Source organism: Ixodes scapularis, unplaced genomic scaffold, assembly GCF_016920785.2.
Source record: "Ixodes scapularis isolate PalLabHiFi unplaced genomic scaffold, ASM1692078v2 PGA_scaffold6__148_contigs__length_123643588, whole genome shotgun sequence".
NCBI lineage: Eukaryota > Metazoa > Arthropoda > Arachnida > Ixodida > Ixodidae > Ixodes > Ixodes scapularis.
Window position 1 is genome coordinate 19,240,071 of NW_024609881.1, and position 6,000 is coordinate 19,246,070.

The window sequence follows — 6,000 nt, forward strand, 5'->3', positions numbered from 1 at the left end:
TGCCTGTTTCGATCTGGATGAGCATCGTACCGGCGTGCGGTCGTGTATCACTACTGCGTGGTGCACGTTAAAGACCTCAGGCTAGCGGTTGTACTGCACTGGCTAAATGGCTCATCTACAGCGTGTGTCGCAACTTTAATGGCTGACAAACTACACGCTGTATAAATATCCCCACGACCCAATTAATTGATTAATAGGCTTAGGTGCCATTAGTGCCAGTCATCTCTCTGAAAGTAAAAAAAAATGTTCCAACTCAATATCTTTGCACTCTCCCTTTAATGGGTGGACGCGCAAATAATTCCTAAGCAGTAATTCGAAATGAAGTGTTAAAGGGGTCTACCTTTTTTGCGGTTTCCACGTATCTTGGGGTTCGTGCAAGCCAGCGGGCATGGAGAGAGTAACTAAATATCAGTGCGTCATATTTTAACCGGACGACGCGGAAACCTCCTCTACCTACGGGGGTGACCCGCGGTACCGAAAGCGCGCAAAATGTGACGTCTTTGGTCCTGGGCTTACTACTGTTCAGGCCGCTAAATGCTTCTTTTAGTCAAAATACAAAATATAAGTGGCGCTAACCGTTTAATTCTTTTCTAAAAGTTTTTTTTTCTTCACTATTTTAGATCAGAAGAGAAACACATGCTATTTAGAATGTACGGAAACAAGAAATGGACCCGTCGACATACCCGCCACCAAGCGGTGGAAAAGGCGGCGCATACTAGAAAGGTGTTGTGGGATCAGCCACTAACGAGCGCGAGCGTAGAAAGGTCCCGGATGTACGCGGCGGCGCTGCGATCGTAGGGATTGGGGGATCCGACCGGTTCCGGGCGTTTCCAAGGCCTTCGTTGAGCAGCTTTGTCTTGCGGTTTGGCACTTCGCGCTGCGGCATGACAGCGCGAAGTGGCTTCCGTTCTGAACTGATCTTTACCCCGTGTTTGCTGTCGTTTGTGGCCAATAAATTGTCATGCCGAGTTAGTGTTTAATTGCGCAGCAAATGCAATGCGAGCCACCCTGGCTTCCCGCTTCATACAGCTTATCCAGAACATGCTTTAGTGGCGCCCTCTCGAGCCGCCGACACGGAGTGTGGCAGCCGTGACCGCTCGCTGAGCTCACTACCCCTCCTCTATTTCACGGCCACTTAGGCGACCAAGGACGTAATGAAAAAGGTTATTTTTTGGTTGTTTTCGTAATTTTAATTTGCCTATAACTTTTAAAAGAAAGCGAAATTCGAGAAAAGAAAATTTGAATTAAGTTACTACGTTCAGTGCGCTCAGATTCGTTGCAAATAAAAAACTAGTAAAAAAGTCTTTGCAGGGCCCTTTGAGGCGATAAACCCCCTCGATGGAATGCGCGCTATGCGTTTCTTACGAGTACCTCTAACCATGCAGGCACGTAGCCAGGATTTTGTTTCGAAAGGGGGGGGGGGGGGGGGGCGCTAATGATAAAATGCTTTGTTTGTGAGGCAGAGAGGGGAGAGGAGGCCCCAGCAAAATGGAAGATTTCGGGGGCTGGGGGGAAGCCTGGGCCCCATCCCCCGTCCCCGATACGTGCCTGCCGCCAACCATTGTTGTGGGATTGCGCAGGACTCGTGTCACGAGCAAGTGCTGCAGGCATACGCCTCGTGCAGTGGAGCATTTAGCACTACTTGCAAAATAGAAAGCGATCGAGGGACTTTATACGTAATGAAAGCTACGCTACAAAAAGGGGGCAGAGAAGAGAATATACGGAGCAACCGGTTACTGGCAATCTATCAGGTGACTCTACAGTGCGTGTGACGTCCCGAGACACCTTGAAGTCACGTGACATTGTTACGTCACGTAAAGTAGTCACGCGAATTGACTCCATGACGTTACATAATGATAAAAATGGTATTTCCTTTTTTACAGACGCGTATAAATAATGCTGGCCTACAAAGGCAGCGTCATGCTTGTGCGTAGGGCGAGGCAACCCAGCAAAATGCTTACCAATGTAGCGAAGAAAAATAATGAGTGTAATGTGGCCATAACCAACACCAATGCAAAACAATGCTCAAATTTCGCAGAATAGAAAAACTAAAACGACAAGCAATGAACACAACAAATAGAATTCATTGCGAAGCAAACATACAACAGGCACAAAAAGGAAATACAACAAACGAATGACAATAACATTCGCGATCGGAATATAGCAATGTTTAAGGGGTAGATGAGTGGCACCAATTTTTAGCTTATTTTAGTACCTTCGTAGAATTTATTCTCATCGAAGGCTCAGCAATCTTAATAAAGAAGGTGGGGATAGGGTGATTCGTTCATACTTTCTTTATACCGTGTGTAAATTCTGGGGATCATGAACCTCTCTACGCCTTAGGTCCCTACGCTTATCCTTAAGGCGTAGGTCTCTACGCCTTAAGTCCCTACCTCAAAATCTTCGGCAACGGCACTACGCTGGTGATCAAAATTGTGAACATAGTTCTGGTGCTGGCCCAGGCATTCGGGAAAAGATTTAGTTTCGCCAATGTAGGTGGCGGGGCACTCTACACACGGCATCTTGTACACAACGCCTGTTAACATCACTTTGCTCTACTGATGGCCTCCAAGACTCTTGGCGCGCAAAAATCTCCTCCGTCCATTCCATCCATCGGGAGAGATTATGATTGAAAAAAAATATAGCTCGAGGTCACTGATCTCTATGTCTATTTACTGGATCGCGTTTGATGAGCTCCGCCTATGGACGGGAATGCGGCCATGGTCGGCCATCCTTTTTGGTAGAGTTATATTATCTCTAGCCATCATTGTAATATGCAGACAGCGTTGTGGCGGCAGGCTGCCATAAACATAGCCGTGGGTCTAGTACACGGTACCATGGGTAATATTTTGTGCTTGATTGAAGTTGTTCGAAGAAACAGATTCTTGAAACCCGGCGTGAACGGTAGCTCCACCTTTGAGGACCCTGCGAAAGTTTTATGAAGGCGCAGAACCGGAGGAAAGCAGAGCAGCTCGTATCGAAAGCAGACGATCTAGCGGCGTCTGCTTTTGATGCTTCTTTCGATAGGAGCTGTGTAAGTGACTGCCATAGATGAATGATAGTGGCTGCATGAGCTGTACATTGGGTAGAGGTAACATAACTCTACCAAAAAGATGCCCGCCAGTGGCTGCATTCGCGGAGCGGTCAAACGCGATCCAGTAAATAGACAGAGATCAGTGCTCGAGGTTCTTTCCGCCACTCGGTGGCGCTAGGTACAGGCCCGGGAAACATCACCATCGACCTTGGTCGACTAGCTGCTCTAATAAAAAGGTGCGTGTTCGCTTCAAACATAGTCAATGGTTCTCACCACAACGTACATGACTCTTTCAATGAAGCGGTAGTTTGGAAACCGATTGTTTTCTGTTTGAATGCCGGGAAAGATATAGGATAAATGCACATCTGATTGTTTTTGTATCAACTGCGCATCAAATATTTCTGGACAAAAAATAGCGACGGGTAAATAACGAGTGTCGATTAAGTTTCTGACCCCAAAATACCACTTTTCTTTGCGAGTTCGAGCAGGTGAAACTTCATGCTCATTATTTCCTCGCGGATCACAGATACTCGCGCATACGGTGATTATATGATGATGTAATATACGAGATGAGGGCGACGTATTCTTCTGACCGTCAGAAAAAACAGCTGCCAGATTTTTATATGTCTTGAGATGGTTGGGGAAACTCAGCTAGCAAGCGAAAGTGACCTTCCAGGCTTTTCGATGAAGGTTTCGGATGGTAACGCCCTGGCAGTCTAGTCGGTCTGGGGGAGCGGTCGCTCACATCCCTGAAGGCAGCAGGTTGCGGGAAGTGGCCCAGCCGATGTAGACAACCGCCACCCTGCAGGCATTCATATCCAGAGCTTGAAACGTCACCATGGTCACCCCGTATAGTTTCCTGTCCTCGTCGTCATACCAGCATTATGGGTGGTTCAGGATCGACACCGTCTTGCGGAGCTCCAAGAAGCTCTGCATACGCTCCTTCTGGGCAAACGACCTTTCGGAAAGGCCGGAGGAAAGCTTTGCGCACCAAGAATCTCTTAGGCCATGCTCTACTAACGGCTATCTTCACGGTTATATTTTCTTGTCACTAGTTGTGTGCAGAGCAGGCAAAATTAACGGCAATTGCGGGTCAGGGGAGGAAGGGAGAGCACTTGGAACGTTTGAGTGGAGAAGAGGTTTCTCTTTGAGTTTAAATGGAGAGGAGGTTTCTGCCGTATTTTGACGAAATGCGCCGCAAGACAAGGGCAGAGTAAGACAACACGAAACGCTACTTTCAACGTGGAATGCGCATCTTCGGTCGTATTCGAAATTCCAATGACATGCGGGAATGGGTACGTGGGCCAAACGGGCAGATGCGTTAATGAAAAAGCAAGAAAGCACGCGCTATCAGTAAGGAATTCCCCCTCGGGCAATTTAGCTATTCATTGCGACAGATGCCCCTGCGCCCCAGATCTGGAAAAAAAAAATTCTGCGAAAAGTGAGAAGTAAAATCTTGAGAGAGATGTTTGAGTCATTTAACATTAGAATGCAGGGGAATGACAAATGTATTAGTGCTTTGTCAGTGCATCTAACAGACAAGGAATTTGAATTCTTGCTTCAGAAGCCTGATAGGGTGTATAGTGTGTTGTTTCAATAAACATTTAGTTGAATGTAGCGCTTCATGTTGTCTTATTTATTCTGTCCTTCTCCTGAGGCGCATTTTGTCAAAATAAGTCATGTACCAACTGGCCATTCTGTCACTATTAGTGCTTGCTCTTTCTCCCTCGTCTGGCATTGCCTTCGCCTGTACTCCACGTAACTAGTGACACGGAGTATAGCTCAGATAGCACAGCGTACCGCTTGTCTTGTAGATTCTTGTTTTGTGGATCGGAATTCAATCCTTGATCAAGGATTGAATCCCGATCCAGGCTAATTTTTTTCCTCGGTTACCACCAGTCACCTAGAGGGCGGGAGTGGCTTCCCATTTCAGAGCGAAGACAAGTTACTCGTTGTATGAACGTATATACGCTGCGCGAACTTATTTGCGTGAACACGGCTTCGGCACGTTTATGAATTTTAGTCAATTGGAGTTTTGGGGGCACCTCGTTTAAGAGCTTAAAGGGCAACTCCACTCCATTTTTACAATTTTTGGCTTATGATCTGTTTAGTCGAAGCCGGCGACCCTGAATCACGAGATATAATTTGTTTTTCGGTAGTGTGTATAGTTTTGTAGATATCGCGAATGCAAGAATCGGTCCGGTGGCACGGCGAAACCGAAACTACCGGTTGAAGCAGCTTGGCAACACTGATACTAGTGGCGCGTCGTCGGCATGACCTAGTTCTAGTCCCGCGCTTCTGAGCCAACGCGCCGACCAGGTCGGCTCAGTCGCACGTGGAGTTTCAAAACAGAAGGTTAGATGCACATTTTCTTTTTTTACCGCTTCACTTTGTTGATATGCATCAAATGTAGTAAGTTTTAGTGAGTATTTATAAATTTGCCGGCCGAAAAGCGAATCCGACTGCTATAAATATGACGCGGTCGGTGCCGACGCAGCGTGACTGTATTTTTTTCTTGCGCGCGGACCGAGAAAACGAAATAATGGGAGATAGATGGACAGATCTATCCACAAGTGGTCTAAGTTGTTAAAGCCAAGGTGCCTTTATGAGCACGCTAGTTAGATCAGCCGCGACCTGCTGCGTCCGGCCGATCGTGCTGGAGCAGCCGCCGGACGGTACGCGAACAGCGACGGCACCGCATCGTTCTTCAAAGACGCCTGTTTCGTGGTGAAACCCGCAACAGTCAGCAGCCGCAGATCCCGTGTGTAGGTGTCTGACGTAAAGTGCTGGGAGCAGAGCTTCGCGTTGGAGCTCGGAGTCAACGGTCTTCCGAAGTCTATCCGGCGAACGGCACCGACCCACACCTTGTGCCTCTTCCGGTCTCTTGGGAACTGGTGGAACCGCAGCTCCGGGTTGCGCACCCGGTTGTTGGTGCAACCCACAGCACTACAAATCCTGCTCGACAT